The 20,669-nt window shown below is 27.0% G+C and overlaps 1 non-coding gene across 1 annotated transcript; it reads left to right on the top strand.

The window, feature by feature from the left end:
• The first annotated feature begins 14,747 nt into the window (after positions 1-14,747).
• Positions 14,748-14,818, top strand: Trnag-gcc (transfer RNA glycine (anticodon GCC)). Its single transcript has one exon. It is a non-coding gene; the product is annotated as a tRNA-Gly (tRNA).
• The last annotated feature ends 5,851 nt before the right edge of the window (positions 14,819-20,669 follow it).

Genomic DNA, 20,669 nt, shown 5'->3' with positions numbered 1-20,669 from the left:
TATCTATAAAGTTATGAACTATAAAGATGAACTTATAAAATAAATTTAAATATATAATAAAATATATTTTTATTTTATATAGTAGTATAATATATATACTAAATAATACAGGGTAAAATAATATATTTGTAATAAAATATTTAAAAAATAAAACAATGTGTATTTATATTTTTTCATAATATTTAAAAAATTAATGACGATCCAATATATAATATACAGAGTTGTTAAGGAGAGGCTCTACCTATTTCAAAAACACCTGGAGAACCCCTCCTTTTAAAAATCAGGAGCGGGAGTTAGCTCCTTTTAGGTCTGGAGTGGAGGAGCGCCGCTCCACCGCTCTTTGAAATTAAATGTATAAATTAAATTATTTTTTAAATATTAATAAATTTTTTAATTAAAATTCAAAGAAAATGAAATTTTATTTAAATTTATGACATATTAAATGTTGAGCCGAGTTTTATATTTTATTGTTATTTAGTATTATGATATAAAATTAATATCGTATAAGCACAATAAATCCAGTGTCAATTTTGAAAAAATTGGACATTTTTGTAGTATATATTATTTTTATATAAAAATATAAAGAATGTATTAATTTAAAAAAATATATAATAATTAATATTTGTATATATATTTATATACATATTAAAAAAAACATTTTAAAAAAATAAATAAATATAGTATTGGAGGATATGTTTGTGACGGTGTTAAAAAAAAAAATAAAAAAAATATATTGAGGTTAGGAAGGATAATCTTGTGGGGAGAGACTGCCTATGAAGCTAATATAATTAGCCTTGTGTATTGCGATGGAGAGCCTTTGCCTTAAGAAGAAGCCCTCGCGGGGTTCACCGGTTAGTTGACGAATGTGGGAGCCGAGTTCCTTGAAAAAGGATAAGGCATATTTCCCAAAAGTAGTAAGGGTAGTGGAAATAATGGGGATGAAAATATATTCTTGAGAGATTTCGGAATATTTCGCTATTTTGAGTGTCTCCTTTTTCTCGAGTATATTGACTGTTTGATTTGATAGAGCGAGTGGATCAATACAAGAGTAGTCCCAGACCAGGAATTGACCGCGTTTCCAAGGAATTTGCGAAATACCGTCAGGCCGTTTCCCATCAGATCTGAAAAGACCGGATGGTTCAAGAGTGGAGGGGATTTGAGCAGATCTAAGAGCTCTAAGAATAATCGAATTGCATAGATTATGTCTTACAATTCGACCTTTACATGAGCGACAATGAAGACTATGTCTTCCATTGCCCAAAACTGCGGAGCCGCAACCTGAACATATGTGGGGTCGGGTAATAAGGCAATTTAAACGGATACCAATTGCATGTGTGAGCTCGTTTTTATTTAGTTGTAATTGCAGATTAATAGACGGAATGGCCTCGAGAAACTCATGGCCTGAACCATTAAGCAAAGAAGAGAATAAGGGACGGTCAGATAATTGCATTCTGGAAAGGAGTGATTCAACGCAGAGTGCAATAATAGGCCTATCCCAGTTCTTCTGCTTATTAGATTCAAGAAGAGGGTGATCCGCAGAAATTCGTGTCCTCCATTCGATGATTGCATCATTAAAAGAAGAGTCGGGTTTCAAAGAATTGGGATTTATTATGTTTTTAGTTAGTAGGCAACTGGATATAAAGGCCGTGAGTTTTCATCTAATCATTTAAAATATTAAATATCAAGTTTTTTTTTCTTTTTATATTGAAAATTTCTTGAAAAACTTGTAAGTCACATTAATATTCTATATGATAAAAGGTAGTTTTTATATTATGGATCGAGACATCATAAAAGAAGAAATTGAAATAAAAAGTTAATTATCTATTTAAATAACTTTATTGCAGATTTTCAAATGTTTATACGAAAATATCATTGCGGTTATAATCCATCTTGCATTCAAATTAAATTGGAAATGGATAAAAAATGCACAAAATATAGAACTAAAATACAAATTAATTAATTTTTTAAGAAAATAAATTCCTGATGCAAAAGTAGCTACTAGTTCACGTAAACCCTGCAATGATTTGGAAGATTTTTTCGAATTCCATTTGGACAAATACTTTTTAAATAATGATTCAAAATTACTATTTTTGATAATATCCTGAATCAGAAAATATTTTTATAAAATACAATTCCCTACTTCCCTCTAGTGCTCCTATTGAGGGCCTGTTTAAAATTGCTAAACAGTTTTAGGGGAGAGGCGTGGATGTTTGTTAGATTCAAATTTAGAAAATTAATTATTTATAAAAGCTAATAAAAGATTACAAATATTTTGATATATCATTTGATATAAATAAAACCTTTTTTGATAAAATAAAATATGATTTTGTTTCGTGTACTTTCTAAAAAACAAATGAAAATCAAAGGAGCTGATAGAGTGGCACTCCATTACTTGGAACGGGAGCTAGTTCCTTTTAAAAATTTAGTAGCGAGACCTAGCTCTTTTTGAGATGGTAGGAGCGGGAACTAGCTACTTTTAAATGGAGCGTTAATAACTGATAATATATAACAAAACAGATGTAAAAAGTACATTATGATTTTCAAAAATCAGATATTTTGAATTTCGTTTTTTCTTTATTCCGATTTTATACATATTTCCTTAAAATATATTTCAATATAAATTATATTTTTATAAATTTACCTTAATTCATTGGTTGTCCTCGATAACCAATCTCAAAATATTGATGTATCTTATTATTATAATTTGAAAAGTCATAAGGAATAGTAAATTCATTAAGAATAGATGTTACATTATGAACGAACATTATGAACGATTTCGTGTCTTGTATTTGGTCGGAGATATTTATTTTTTAATATACTACAAAGAAATTTTCTATTTATTTAAGCTGTGGAGAATAGGTTGGTAAATATTATATTCACTATTTAGAGCTATCAGTGAGATGGCTTTTATGGATCAATGCATTGTCCATAACAATAACGGCATTACTTGGTATGATATTAATAAGTTCAATCATATAATCTAAAAATAATAAACTAATATAAGGTCTTTCGATGTGCGATAAAGTATCACACCTTCGATTTCAATAATACATAATATATTACCCTTAGATGATGGTACTTTGAACGGTTGGCATAACGTTATGTGATGCCCAGGCGTAAACAGTCACAACATACATGTAAATTTAGGCCTAGTCTCAGAAAAATATTCTTTCTTTGGCTATATACAATATTTTTATACAAGACATTTTGCTTATTACATATAAATATTACCATACATTCATTAAGAAACAAATCAATAATAACATTATTGCACGAAAATAATTGCAAAGATAAATTGCAAATTATTTTTTTAAGGATAAAAACATGGTAGGAAACATTGTTAACACGCATGCCTTAATTCTATAAAACTCCCTTTCCCTTCTCTCACAGATTTAATTTTTTACATTTATTTATATATGAATTGTTAAATATATATTGTATCTTTTTGAAAAATTTAATATCTTGCAATTTATATTTATATGCGTATTAAATAAAATTAGAAAATTTTTTATAAATACATAAAATATTTAACCTTAAAATCATTATAAACATAGACTTATTAAATAAAGGTTATTTCTTTGTAAAGGGCTATTATTTTAGACATGTTTTTTTTAATCATTGAGCAGTCTATAATAATATAACTGGTTACATGTCAATACCGAGAAAATTTTATCGCGAAATGTATTAGCGCAAATGCATTATCGCGAATGCATTATCGCGACTGCATTATCGCGAATGTCGATTACCGCGAAAAGATATTATAGCGAATGCATTACAGCGAATGCATTATCGCGAATATAATATAGCGAATGCATTACCGCGAATGCATTATAGCGAATATAATACAGCGAAAATATTATAGCGAATGTATTAGCGCGAATGTAATACCGCGAAAATGTTATCGCGAATGTATTATAGCGAATACATTACAGCGAATGAATTATCGCGAATGCATTATCGCGAATATATTACCGCGAATGCATTATAGCGAATGTATTATAGCGAATGAATTATCGCGAATACATTATAGCGAATGCATTATAGCGAATGCATTATAGCGAATGCATTATAGCGAATCCATTATAGCGAATGCATTATAGCGAATTAATTATCGCGAATGCATTATCATATCGCGAATGGAGTTTCATGAAAGTTACAATTTTATATTTATCGACTTTTCGACTGACTTAGTTGAATCTGAAAATTAAGTTAAAATGGGGATTGGCTCTAAAAACATTTTTTTATTGAAATTAAGGCTAAGGCTTTTCTTTTTTTTGACTTAAAATATATAAAAAAGATTCTAAGTAATAAAATAGATTTCTCTTTTTCATCTAATCTTTTTAAATATTAAACATCAAGTTTTTTCTTTTTAATTTATTGAAAACTTGTAGGGGAGAACGGGGTAATGGCGAACCCTAAAGGAAAACCTTAAGAAAATTATAAGTACTTTATCATTTTTAATAAAAAATATCTCATTTTGTTCAGCTCTATTAGTTTTATGATATGTTTAAATTTCAAAAATACATCTCTAATAATTTTTTCAAAATATCATTTTTCCTGGAATTTTTTTTGGTAACCGAGTGAACCCTACCCGGGGACGAACAAGCCCTTGGTCGAGGCTATTATAAACTCTGCTTAATTTTCCATATATTAAAGTTATATATTTTTTTATTAGGATATATTTAATGATTTAAAATATAAAAGTGTTATATAAAATCATTTAAAACATTCACAATCTTTGCAAATAAAGAAACAATAAAATTGCAAAGCCATGTAACTAATAATTGACATTGAAAGCAGTCTTGATTGTTATGCTTGATATAATTTATTTGTATACCAAACAATTATTTATCATATAATAACATTTTTCGATTTTTTTTCTTTTAGTTGGTCTCTCCTTGGCTTTTTTTGCATGTCAAATATTTAAAAAATAGCAAAAAAAAAAGGTTCGACCTAACCCCATAAAAATAACCCCAGTAGCACCACTTTGATTAAGATCATATTTTGAAGTTTTTATATTATCAATTTTGTTCGGGTAAATTGTTATTCTATAAAATAGGATTTTTTCTTTTATATAAGATAATTTTTGTGTGGTAAAATTGTATATTAATCTTTATTTTTGAAAAATAGTAAAAGTGTAAAAAGTTACTTTTGAAGGTACGAATGATATAAAGCATTATAAAAATTCTTCAAGCGGTCAGCGATAGAAATAAAAATTATAGCCGCATATGCAATATATAAGTATATAGTTTTGGTAAAAAATTATCTCTTAGAGTTTAATACTCTAGAAAATAAAGCCACTCTCACTATAACCCTGGGTTCATTATAACACCGGTCTCCCCTAATTATGGGCATCAGAAACTTTAGCTTTAGCTGATAACATAAAATAATATCACAAAGTTCTTTCCAAAAGTGTCTTACTTTGTGGAATAAACAAAAAATGTCTACCAATATGGCAGGTAACATCAAGAAATTGGGTAGGTATATATAAATTCTAGTGGAATTCGTATTACGAATCTATGGTTTTGCTTGATAAAATCTTAGTTGAAAAACAAAAGGAGCTTGATGAGTTATATGATAACCATGGGGTTAGCTTGGTGAACTGGATTAATATTCCACTTTTTCCTAGAGAATTCAGGAATTAAACTTGATTCCAATTTTTCTTCTCATGTCAAAATTTTATCATTATCAGATCTTTGATAAAATACATAATTTAGAAAATTATCGTATGTTTATATTGTTAGTGGTATTTAATAATGAGATTTGTTTAATAATGCCAAAATATTTTATGTTATAGTTTATGAATTTGAAGAAATCTTTAAAAATATATATGTCCGACTACATTTTTTTATCTTAATTTTCTAAAAGCCACTTTATAAAATTTAAAATATTTTGTTTTTATGTTATAGTTTATGAATTAAAGGAAATCTTTAAAAATATATATGTACGACTACATTTTTTTTATCTTAATTTTCTAAAAACCACTTTATAAAATTATATATTTTGAGAATATTAAGACAGGAGATTTCATAAAAAACGAATGACACGTTTCGGAGTTAATAAGATTTCAAAACGCGACGTTTTTTAGCCGCCCGGTAAATAATCAAAATTTTTGATCTCATTATCAACTTTCTTCCAATAGTAGGAATAGGGCTAGTAGTCGTTTTTGTGAATATCATCATAAGCTTGAAAATTTATAATTGAATTTATTAAATACCATGAGATAGCCCAACAAACACTTAACTTAAGTTATACATTAATAAATATTTTTAATATTTTATATTTTAAGATTGATTCTAGTATACTTTTATTAATATTTAGCTATTTTTTACAGTACAGACAAAATTGAATTTAACATATTTCAATGTCATAATTAGTAATAAAATAAATAATATAAATGTCGTAAATTAATATACCTGTGTTCTTCGGTCTGCTAGCTCTGATTATTTAAAGCCCTGCCCTAAATTTTCAAATTTCGTTATTTTGAATATTTTCTCTGTATTTTATAAATTGTTTTATACGGAATTTAAGATAAGTAAATAATATTAAAGCATAATTAAAATGTTTTTCACTATAATATTAAACGGCATAAAAATATGGATTTGTGGCCTTCTGTCTCTCTTAAAGTTGAAATTGTTTTAAACCGTATCATGAATAATAAACCAATTTGCACAGTGAGATTTAGAAATAATTAAATAGACATAATATGAAATTAAAAAATCTTCTTTTACCATTTCAGAAAGTCTCATAATCATTATGTTTAAAAATATTTATTGTAGGCATTCCCTTTCAGGCAGAATAATATGATTTGAAAATAACTTACAAAATATTTAATTTGAACTAAATTCACATATCATCTCTATTGAAATCACCAAAATATATAATTAAATATATTTTTTATCATTTTAAGATTTATGTTTGAAACAGGAGTTGGCATTTATTATTTTTAAATTTAACAATGTTTAAATTTAAAAAAGATAAGATTTTATGTTTTAAAGCTATAAAATTAATAATTTTGACGATTACAAAAGATTTAATAAGATAGAGGTCTCAATCCAATGTTCCCCTTCATCTAATCTTATTTAAAAATTTTTAAAAATTATCAACATATTTTTTTAGCGCTGGAAAGGGTTAATCATATCAGTAACTAGGGGCTAGTAGAATTAGGTCGAATTAATTATATTATGCTTAAAAATATGATATAATAAGTATTCATTGGCTATTATAGCTTTAAATACTATTTTTTTCCCTTTAACTTTCACCTTTTCTGGTGGTTGATGATCAAAAGAATTAGAAAAAAAATTAAAAAATTCATTATATTTAAACATTTTTTAAAATATAATATCACATTTTGAAATTTTTTATGAATTATTTATATACAAATGGTGTAATAATAACAATTATCCTATAGGAGACTTAATAAACCAATATAATCTACAAGCCTGGGGTTTGGGGCTTGTTGGGGCAAAAATTAACTTTTACTAGAATCAATCTTAAAATATAAAATATTAATTAATAGGGTCTTTTGTAAAAAACGACTTAATCTAATTGTTAAAAAAATTGAGTATACCAAATTCCACATATTTTTTAATAAAATACGAATTTCATAAATAACAAGTGATGTGTTTTAGAGGTAAATAATTTTAAAACGCTACTTTAAATAAATATAGACAATTAAGCTGGTTCTCTGGTTTTTTGGAACTTAATAAATGAGTTAAATATAATTTTGTCAAATATAAATCACTATTGCATTGTGATAATGTTAGTTGTAATGCATTCGCGATATTGCATTCGCTATGATGCATTTGCGCTATTATATTCGCTATAATACATTCGCTATTATGCATTCGCGATAATGAATTCGCGGTATTACATTCGCTGTAATGCATTCGCTATAATGTTTTCGCGGTAATGCATTCGCTATAATGCATTCGCTATAATACATTCGCGGTAATATATTCGCTATAATACATTCGCTATGATGCATTCGCGATAATGCATTCGCGGTATTACATTCGCTGTAATGCATTCGCTATAAAATTTTCGCGGTAATGCATTCGCGCAAATATATTCACTATGATACATTCGCTATAATGCATTCGCGGTAATACATTCGCTATAATATCTTTTCGCGGTAATCGACATTCGCTATAATGCATTCGCGATAATACATTTCGCGGTAAAAGTTTCGCGGTATTGACGTGATACGAATATAACTCTATGCCTTTAGCATACCAACTTGGAACAATGAATGTTTTCTGAAATGTCATTAAATGATATAGTAAAAAAAAACTTTAAACTGTGCAATATATTTTTTTTATTTCCCGATTTTTTTTATTTCCCAATTTTTTTTATTTCCCGATTTTTTTTATTTTATTATGAATGGTATATGCCAATCGATATTCTTTATAACTAAATTTTTTTATCTACAAAAATTATGCATATAAATATTTTTATCATCTAAAGATGATTCTGAATCTACATTTTCATGAAAATGATCGAGGTATCATATCAACCTTCCTAAAAGCATGGGAAATTTATCTGAGAAAATTATTGATTATTTTCCATATGGGTAGCAAAATTTTGCCTAAAGAGAGTGGCACTATTGGATTGCCGTTTTCCCCGTTAATTCTATTGGAGGTCTTTAGGTGATTGCAGGCCTTTGGCTAGTGTTGTTAATGGTTTGGTTGTGTAAAATACAGGCCCAGAGCTTGGTCTATAAATAAACTAATCAAGCTCTGAGCACGAACTTCGAGCACTGACTCAGTATCAGACTTGAGTCTCATGTGTTTTTTATTTGACCTTATAAAAGTATATATTGTTAATAGAGTTATCAACCGATATTTAATTAAAATATATATTGAATAGGGAACAAGGCAAGTGCCTCCTCTTGGTAGGTGAAGCTATTACTAGGGGGAGGGGTCACGGATAATTTTAATGGGTGCCAAATATTGATTTAATGATGGGTATTAAATAACAGCTAATTGAAATATCTTTGATTAAGATAATATAATAGTATTCAGATTCCCGTTAGCTCAACCTTTATATTGTTTACGAATACGGCCTGGGAGGGGGGGGGGGTAAATAAAAATTTAATATGGTTACCCAAATAAATGATCATAAAAACATTAGAGCATCGCATAGCTCTAAATGGGCTGGAATGATTTTACCTTTTGATTTCATATAAATTTAATATGGGTATTAAAAAATATTTTGATTGCAGTGCTATCTGCTGTTTCTCGGAATATATTGAAATATAATCATTATTTTAGATATTAAATTTTACTAACTTTTCTTTCAAATTATTATTCATAATAGTGATATATTGTATGCATTATTTGGTGAGAGAAGGTGTAGGGCGAAAAGGTGAGAAATAAATTTCAATAAATTGAAAATTTTTATTTGGGCACCTAATTGATAGTAGACATCGGAGTTATCAATATATCTTGATGCAAAAAAGTTGTATCTGTATTTTATCTAGATATTTTCTCAAAAAAATATCTGTACTACCAGGGTTGCCAGGTCAAAATTTTCAAATTGCGGGAGAAATTTGGTATTATGCGGGAGAAATATGAAAATTGCGGTAGAAATATAAAAATTGCTAAAAAAAAAATTTTGCGGGCCTATCCGCCTATTATTTTTTATAATTAGTTTATATAAATACAAAGTCGGCAACTATTTTCCAAAATTAAATAACATCTTGATTTATTAAAATATATTAATTTATAAAAAAAACCAACGATCTTTTTTAAATATAAAAGAATGTAAACAAGATAAAATTTTATAAAAAAAAACGATTTTAATTTTACAATTAAAAATATATTATTTGCGAATGTCCCTCAAAACTACCGCAATTGGAAATCTACCGTGTGTGTGTATAACATTATTGTATTAGGCGCTTAATTATCACTTATTACGTTTAAATACATAATAAGGTTCTCCAAAAATAATAAATAATACAGATGCAACTATAGTTGCGGCAATTGTAATCACTTACAGTGTTGTGATGATTTAATGAAACATATTGACGATTAAATTAAAACCCATCCATATAAAATTATAATCTTTGCAAAAATCATTTAAATAAAAAAAGGAATAAATAAAAGAAATTTCAATAATGCTTTTATTTTAAATTATTTTTGCAAAGATTATAATTTTATATGGATGGGTTTTAATTTAATCGTCAATATTTCATTAAATCATCACAACACTGTATCTTGTAGTACAACCTTCACAGATATACTTATCATCACAATGTTGGTGGAATCTTTTTCCCATAATATTTAACAACTCTAATATAAATGAAAACTATACTTGTAGAACAAATATGAGCAAGGCTATCATCAATGTTTTAGGATCTAAATCCAGGAGATCAATTCTTGACGATTTTAAAGATGGGCATACATATACAATTCTAACAGATGGATCTAATAAGGGAAAGATTAAAATATTTCTCTTGATCCTCCGCTAAATCAACAAAATTAAGGTCGTTTCAATAAAACTATTAAATTTTTTCCCCTCAAATAGTGAAAAATCCAAAGACATCGCTATAGCAGATTCGAGATTATCAATAAATTGCAAGTCAGCTTTCTGATTTAATAATGCCTCAGTGAATTTGGTAAAAACAGAGTGTATTTACAGAATTGAGTCAGCACAATGTTGGTTGCGATATGTTCCTAATACCCGCCATCGTAGAATTTTAAAATTTTATAATTCTTAAATAAAGATTATAAAAAATTTTTTTTAATAATGAATGGCAGAGGTATATTTAGGAATGATTTCCCATGTAGGAAATCTACTACATGCTGTTAATGTTTAGTTGCAATCAGAAGTATCTTAACAAAGATTCATAAAATTATGCTGCAGATGTGTTCTTCTTTACAATTAATAATTGACAATAAATTTTATGGCGCCATAGCTAAAACTTAATTATATTTTATTTGAGATTTATAAATAATAGAACTTAATGTTTACCATCGATATAGAGATATTTATAAAATTCCTGGCATGACATATTATATATTTGTCTAACCATTAGCTCGGCCTCTAATGTTGTTAAAGCAATCCGATTTCTCTCCTTTTTCCAGGCAGTCCTCATCAGGCTAAAAATGCGCTCGGATGAGGAATTAGAATGAGGTAAGGAGAAGACATACTCGCATATTTTTCCCAATACGAAAAAATTCTACCCATTTCTCCTTTGCTTTCAGACCATCTAACTAAGTATTTTGGCGTATCATAAAAAATAGAGAGAATTACAATCTCCTCAAGCAAGACATCAATGTCTTTCTGTCTTTTTAATATATTTATTAAATTATAAAAACCATCAATTGATGGTTTCTCTTCTAAAGTCATAATATTTATACATTTGTAAATAGAGTTATTAAAATCAAATTTTGATTGTAATTCTAAAATTGTCTTGATAAAAATATCTGCTTCATATAAAAATGTATAAATTAGAGTATTATTTGAACATTTTAATATAATATTTTTAGCAATAGCGCTATAAAATTTATTATCAATTTTTAACTGTAGAGATGAACAGAGTTGTAGCATGATTTTGTGAATCTTTTTTAATAAAGAATATTCTGATTGCAATGAATATTAACAGCATGAAGTAGATTTCCTACATGTGAAACGAATCCTAAATATGCTTCTGCCATTTCATACTCGATAAAATTTTCAAAAATTTAGGACAGTTTTTAAAATCTCTATTTAAGAAGTATTTTTTTAAGGGTTTTATAAAATTTTAAAATTCTATCGATGTCAGGTATTAATGATAACCACCTGATAGGTATATATCGCAACAACTCACACCATTCCAAGTCAGACCACTTCACCAACTCTTTTAATTCATTAACTCTTTTAGTTGATGAACTAAATTCGTTAAAACATTTCATCACAATTATTTCGACATCCACAGTTAGCACATTCATTGCCTTCTTGCAAGAATTATGTAGTATATGGCATATACAGCCAATTGGTATTAAATTATTATTGTGCTGTCCCAATTCGGTAACTTTGGTTTTTGCCAAAATTTACAGAGGCATTATCAGCCCAGAAAGCTGACATGTAAATCATTGATAACCCTGAATCAGCTATATTTACCATTATGTGACTAGCTACATTGTTGGATTTTTCACTATCCGAGTGAAATGTTCTTATTCTTGTTGAAATAGCGAACATTTCCCTTATTAGCATCTGTTAGAATTTCATATAGATGCCCATCTTTCAAATCGTCTAGAAATGACCTCTAGGATTCATATACTAAAACAATGTGATAGCCTTGCTCATTTTTGTTCTGCCACAAGTAAGTTTTTCACTTATATGGAGTCGTTAAATATCATGAGAAAAAGATTCGACCCACATTGTGATGATATAGCTCTGTGAATGTTGAACTACATGATAGATGTATACGATTTCCGCAAATGTAGTTGCATCTGTATTATTTATTATTTTTGAGAATAATTTTGTATTTCAATCGATGTTGATATACCCCCTGTACTGACTTATATGAATAAAAGATTTATTATTGGATAAAAATAAAACAGAATAGAAAAAAATTTACAAACTAGACATGTTTTTCGAATAAATATTTAATATTTTTAAAATATAAAAATAATCAATTAATGTCTCTCAAAATTATTATTTTTATATTAAAAACGTTAAAATACTATAAAAATAATTGCGAGAGAAATCAAAAAATGCGGTAGATTTTTGCAAGATTTTTTCCAATTGCGGTAGTTTCGCGGGAGAGAGATGTCTGCGTGTAAACTAAATAATTGCAGGAGTCTCCCGCTGATGGGGGGAGACATGGCAAGCCTGGTATCTACACTTATTTTAGCTGCATCTATAAATGGAAATGGATACATTTTAACACTATTTTATTTGACGTTTTATTTTATAATAAATTTTTTAAAATTAAATTTAATTTTTAGGAATTTTTATTATGTTTATTTTTAAAAAATTAATTAATAAGGTATTGGATGTTTATGATTGTTTTATATTTTTTTACACTTAATTAATTTTATTTTTATATAAATTGATATAGAAAAGAAATATCTACAAAATACAAATCAATTTTTGATAATTTTATTGAAAACAATATCTATTTTTTATATTGTAAATTAAATCATTTTTGCAATATGAATATAATATTATTTTCCCTAAGTGGCATAACATTTTAAATTCTGGGAATGGGTTTAACCTTCTAAAACCTAGTTTTAAGATAATTTTTTCTATTATGCGTTATGAATTCCACTGATATTTGTTTTATAAAAAATTAACGAAATCTAAGGTGTTTAATATTTGATTCAGTGGCATAGCTACGGAGGTGGTTTTCGAGTTTGGACCCCTCCCAGAGCAATTTTTTTTTAGATTATACGTTCAAAAGACTTAAAAGTGATTTTATATCAATTATATTACTATTGAAATTATTCTGATTATAAAGTCATTGAGAATAATCTACTAAATTATAATAACATATTATTGATGCATTTAAAAAATATATTTATTATATATTATCGAAGATATGGTTATGATTTGTAAGATAAACCCGGCCGAAGGCCGGGCAGCCCCCAGCTTTTATATGTATGGACTCTCTCTAAGGAAAATTTCTAGCTATGCCACTGATTTGATTCTCATATTAAGAAATGTCACTTTAAGCCTACCATTAAGCTATTATTAGAATTTATATGAGATTTATAGCCCAATTATATTGAAGAATATCTATAATTAAAAATAGACATAAAAAATAAATAATAATAATATAACTCCTCTAAGGTAGCAATAACAAGTATATTATGGAAAATTAAACATGTATCTAAATATATTATAGATGAAGTATATGTATAACTATATAAATTTATTTTAGGTATCTATATCTAGATTCATTTAAGTATTTTTAACCACTCTCAGAGACTGCTTCTAGAATCAAAAAAAAGACAGAAAAACATGAGTCATATAAGTTCATACTATCCATATTGTAATAAGTGATATTTTCTTTCACTTCAAATAAGATTTGTCAAATAATGTAAAATAAAAAATGTTTTTATGTATAGACTCATATAAGTGATGTTATATTTCAGATGGTAAGATAAAGGCCAATTTAAAATTAACTCCAAATAAATTGACCTAACTAGCTTGATCCTCTAGCTGTCTGTATGAATCTGAGCTAGGGTAGGAAGAAATTTATTTCCAAATATTTTAAGAAGAGGTAAAGGAATTTGAGTAAATGTCATTAATGCCAATAAATGTTTCAATCTCTTTTCATATATTTTTTCTATGAAAACGCTATATTCTAATAATGTCTCGAACTTTACCATACATATGGTCTATGATTGTTGTATAAGGAATTGATATTAAATAATTATCATTTCCATATGTTTTCTCCCAGATTATTTACTTGATATTCAGCCATATCATAAATATTCTCTCAGATTGTATAATTTTTGACAATTAGATTAAATTTTACAATTAAGCTTTTAGTTTTACCAATAAATATAATTATTGTAACATTAGAACCTATCATTTCAATAGATTTGTTTAAAATTCAACATTAATCAGATTTACTTTAAACAAAAAAATTATCTTTCATAATAATAGAATTTCTAGTATTTTTTAAATTCTAATTGCTTCTATATTTCATAGTTTAAATAAAAATAATAAAGTTTGATGATAATAATTAATCAGTCACTATAAATTTTTATATTTTTACATATAAGAAAAATATTAAGTTGAATTTAATATAAGCATCAGTGGTTCAGTGGTAGAATTCTCGCCTGCCACGCGGGAGGCCCGGGTTCAATTCCCGGCTGATGCAATAATTTTTATTTTTATAATTCTAACATTTATTCAATATTCTGCAGTAGTAAATAAGTTTTTTAATAATTATAATTATTTATTAATCAAGTAACATGTCCAATTAAAATAATTTAAAAATACAATAAATATAGTAGCATTATTAGACCTGTGCGCTGCCGGTATTTTTATTCACGCCGGAAAAGCCGCCGATTTTTATTAGGGCGGCGGCGCGGCGTGTGTAATTATTAGAAAGCATATTAATTATTATTATTTTAATTTGAATACTAACATTATTAAATTTGAAATATATTGTATTCTTTTGCTATATATAATAGTGTATATCATTTATATTCATTCATATATTTTATTTCCACAAACAATTCATATTAATTATTTTTATGGACTTGAACTTAAACCACCCTATGTACAATTATGAAATAACAACTATCTCTATTAATCATAAATCAAGTTATGTCTGGAGGTACTTTGGAAATCTTATTTTGAAGAATGAAAATAAGAAAATCACAATGATGCCTGATTATATTAATTGTGAACCATGCTTAAAATTGGCTAAAATAGATGAGGAAGATTCGAATAAACATAATTCATTAATTTTATTTTAGACTTATTTATATGTATTTTATATTTTAGTTATGAAATAAAATGTTTTAGTAAAAATATAAGTACAAGCAATCTATCTAGACACCTCACCAATTATCACAAACTAAGAAAAAATGAATAATAATAAATCCATTCAAAATCTAAAAATGTTTTTAGAGCCAACACATTCCAGCCCTTATTATTTTGTTGTTTTTTAAATATCTTTTTAAAGTATTATTTAATATATAATTTTTTAAAACTTTATTTTAGAAAGTTAAAACTAAATAAAATTTTGTTTCATTTCAGCTCTAATTATTTCGAAAGTTAAAACTATATCTAATTTATAATTTGTTTCATTCCAGCCCTAATTATTTTGATGTTTTTAAATATCTTTTTTTTCTTTAAAATAAATATGAAATCTAATAGGGCGAAATTATGTTTTGATGTGCTACTTAGATTTAATGCCATTTGATTCTATAAACAATAAAGGAATGACAGACTTTCTAAAGGTTTAAAATTTATATAAAATGATTATTAAAAAATAAATTGTTAAAAAATTAGAAATATAGGATAATTGATTCCTCGTCAGAATTGCCAAATAGGACAACCATTAGTCGGAGTGCACTAGACGATGCATATTTATCTATAAAGGTGCGTATTTTAAATTTGATTGACTCTAGAATAAAGTTTTATCACTTTAATTTATGGACCGATCATTTCAAGCGTCGAAATTATATCACATTTAGTCTATTATTTAGATGAAAATTTTGATTTAAAATATTTTACCCTCAACTAGAAATGTGACTCAAATACTGGGGAAACAATATTATCTGAGATTGATAGTATTGAAGAGGAGTTCCATTTAAAAGCCAAAATAATACAAATGGTAACGGGGCCAATGTCAAAAGAAGCGTCAGATTATGGGATTATGACCATCATTTATGCTTAGTGTTGTAAATGTCAGATTTAATTTGAATAAAGATTTCTTTTGGATTTTGTTGTACTTTATATGTAATTTGCATAAAGAATTCTTGTGGATTTATTGTTATAACGCGTGATAAAAAGATTATATTTGAATAGTTATGATTAGTTATAAGAAGATAGAAAAGAGTATAAAAAGGCAAATTTTTACGATACAAATAATCTTTGATTTTTTTTAAATTATAAACTTTTTTAATTATATTTTATTTTCTTTTTTTTTTTACTATTATAATTTTGTTAATTTGATAATGTTATAATTTTGAATAAAGAATTAAAGTTGATTTTATGATTTCGTGATTCCTAATTATTATTAATTTCCTTTTTATATATATATTTGTTTTCTATTTTTATATTTAGGTTTTGATGCACAATGACAAACCTGTCGTTGTGACAATGATGTTGGAGAGCGGAGGAGACCGGCCCTTTACAACTTTCAGTCTAATGCAAATCACGCATTGTGACCGGTGGGACAACAAGGAGATGTGTCAAACTGTATTCTAATACAAAAAAAAAATTCCAGAAGAACGTAAGAAAAATATGTAAATAAAGATGAAAATGAAAAATTATGTTGTTAAGATTATGTTTATGTAGGAATATAAAATCTAAAATTAAAGACAAAGGTAACATTCATAGTAGATAAGATATAATTGTGTTTAGTTATTTAAAGGTGATAATTAGGAATCTTATATTTAGAAGTTACTGGTAAACTAAAAACCATTGGAATTTTGAAACTAATAAAGACTATGATATTTTAGAATTATTATCAAGTGATCACTAGAAATAACTTTGACAAAGAAATAGAAACATAAATTGCGAAAGTTAATAACTAATAGGTTGCTGAGATATAATAATTAAAAAATTCGGTGAATAAGATTAGAATATAACTTTATTGTTAGGAAATAGTTGATGAAATTCTAATTGAAGATTTATGTCTTTTATTTTAAGGGCTGCGAGAGATAAAACAGCCTCAAGGATTAATGTGAATTAGTATATTAGGTTGTAGATTAACCAAAAATCTTCATAGAGAGAATCGGCTTTTCGTCATTAGAAAATTTATGCCGCAATCAAGCTCAATTTGAGATCGGATTTTTATTTTGAATCATGAATAAGATTTAAGAAGAATCATACAATATTATTCTAATAATACAAAAGGAAAAACATGCTTTAGAAATATACATATCAGTTTTCAACAACGGTTGTGCGAAAAATTATAATGATTAGATTTCATAAGTTCTTCAAAGACGTGGGGTGAAAACCATAGTGATTAGAGTTAAGAGGTTGTTCATAAACGTAAGTATGAAAACTTTTATGATTAGATGTCATTGATTTCTCAACAACGTATGTATGAAAAGAGATTTATATATTTCAGCAGTTTTTTTTTAAAGACTTGAGTGTCAAAGAGTACATGAGGAAATAAATACACAATGATAATTTTTTTTAAAAGATAGGTTTTGATATATATTTTAGAATAGGATTTTTAGATATAAATTTAGTATAGACATGGCTGAAAAGAAGATGAGAATCAATAGCTAAAGGATGAGTACAAGTAAATGTTTCAATGAAAATATGGGTCTAGGCTTCATTAAGAAGAGAGGGGTGATAGAATTTGATATATTTATATAAGTTATTATATTTTGCTACGTATTATAAATTTAAGATTTAGTATAATTTACGCCATTTATTATAGGCAGAATTAGTTTAGAGGAGATAAATGTAGACATTAGGATAAGGTTGGTATAATTATATATTTTATTAGTATTAGGTAGTTTATATTTGAGAATAAATAAAAGAAAGTGATAAAATATTTCAGAAGTTATTTAAATAGATTATTTTAGGTAGAAGTGGATTAGATGTGATTACCCGATATCTCAGCAAGGGCAAACTGCCGTAGAAGACCCGGAAGTCTGAAAGATAGATACGATTACAAGAATTAGAGGCAACAACCAATCATTTACAAGAGAAAGGGGAAAACAAGCAAATCGATAGAAAGTAGGGTCAAGACGTTATGCTGCAATCGTTAATCGCTGACCAATAATAGCCAATTATTACCGAGACTTTAGTCTTGATAGGAAACAAGCTACGATAAATTGTAAAAAAGATTAAGACAGACTAGCAAAAAAACAAGAGAGGAAAATAAACTAGATGTCATCGATAATCGTTATCAATCGTGGATAGTGGAAAACAGGCGTGTATCAAGTTCGTAAGTGGCTTACAGCGATAAAAAGCTGATCGTTTCACAGGGTGACAAGCGACGATAGAATTCAAAAATTTCAAGCGACAAAGCCTTCGTTAGAACTTAGAAGACAGCAAAAATTAAGAAGAATAAGTCGAGATCGAAAGAAGATTGATCATTCGCAGAATGTTGGGTCTAATTTAAGTAGGGAGGTGTTGTAAATGTTAGATTTAATTTGCATAAAGATTTCTTTTGGATTTTGTTGTACTTTATATGTAATTTGCATAAAGAATTCTTGTGGATTTATTGTTATAACGCGTGATAAAAAGATTATATTTGAATAGTTATGATTAGTTATAAGAAGATTGAAAGGAGTATAAAAAGGCAAATTTTTACGATACAAATAATCTTTGATTTTTTTTAAAATTATTAACTTTTTTTAATTATATTTTATTTTCTTTTTTTTTACTATTATAATTTTGTTAATTTGATAATGTTATAATTTTGAATAAAGAATTAAAGTTGATTTTATGATTTCGTGATTCCTAATTATTATTAATTTCCTTTTTATATATATATTTGTTTTCTATTTTTATATTTAGGTTTTGATGCACAATGACAAACCTGTCGTTGTGACACTTAGGACATGGACTTCATTATTTGGTTACAGTTGACGGCATAAAAAAAGTTACCAAGATTGATATACTCATTAAAAAAAATTAGAGAAATTATTTCAGCCCTCAGATATCGAGTAGCTGATTTGGAATGTGAAATTGAGGCTGAACATGGTAAATGTCTGCAGTCAATTTATGAGACAGGTAATATCTTGGATATTGATGATTCTGATCCATACCTTGATGACCATTTTGATATGTCTGATGAATCGGATAAATGAAATGGCTTTGCACCCACCAATCCAATTAATGCAAAAACTTTAAAATTAAATTGCCCTACCCGCTGGCATAGCATATTAATTATGCTAGAAGGTGTTCGCAGTGTAAACAAAATTCCTATAAATAATGTTCTAAATAAAATAGGAAAGCAATCTTTAAAACTCTTTAATAATGAATAGGATATGATAGATGAGCTTTATGCAGTATTAAATCCATTCCGAGAGTCGGTGGACTTTCTTTCCTACCAAAAAGGATCTACAATAAACTTAGGGTTATTATTTCGCAGTGAAATAGAAGCTCATATACAAATCAATAAATCTGATTGCTCAGATATAATATGCTTAAAAGAAAATATGAAAAAAAAGCTTGAAGATGGGTTTCAAAAAGTTTTAAAAAACCGCCGTCGTTGATTGAGACATCGGCGCACAGGTCTAAGCATTATATAAGATAAAAATCAGAGGGCAAAATTTTGCCTGGGCGGTTCGGATTCGTTTTAAGGTAAATAAAATAGATGGGTTCGGTTCGGGTTCGGTTCAGGGAAATATTTTTGAACCCTCAGCTCGGGTTTAAGAATTTTGAATTGATACAAAAAAAATTCTATAATTAAATTATAATTAAAAAAAACTAGACATAAATTTGGTATAAAAAATTAGGTAAAAATACAAACGTTTAAAAAAATTGCCCTACATCTTTTGCTTAACAATTTTTAAGTTAGATATGAAAATTCTTTAAAATAACAATATTCAATATAATAATTTTTACTTTGACTTGTTCACTCTTATTCTCCTCTAATTAATAATCTTTGAGAATAGGTTAAAAATTAAAAATAGAATTTTAATTGTGTGAAATTATTAACACTTCTTTATTGGAAATTTGAAAATATTATAAAATCTCAATTAAATTATTAATATTTGTATTTACAATTATACAAATATCTTATATATGATTTTAAATAATACACTGTACCCGGTTGTACCCGGGTTCAAATAAAATTCCCAAGTTCGGTTCGGGGTTTTGAAATTTTATAAACGGGGTTCAGGTTCAGTTCGGATTCAGATTTTTCCAAAACACGGGGTTTTCTTCACCGGTTTCAGGTTCGGTTCGCTTGAATCAAGAATATGAACCCGAATCTGGACTCTGGTATTTATCAAGTCAATTAAAATATTTTAAAAATACAATAAATATAGTAGCATTTTATTATAAGATAAAAATCAGGGATGTGG

This window comes from Gordionus sp. m RMFG-2023, chromosome 4 (genome assembly GCF_954871325.1).
Source record: "Gordionus sp. m RMFG-2023 chromosome 4, tfGorSpeb1-WG-v2, whole genome shotgun sequence".
NCBI lineage: Eukaryota > Metazoa > Nematomorpha > Gordioida > Chordodea > Parachordodidae > Gordionus > Gordionus sp. m RMFG-2023.
Note: the sequence above shows the minus strand (reverse complement) of the source record. Positions and strands in the feature narration are given on the sequence as shown.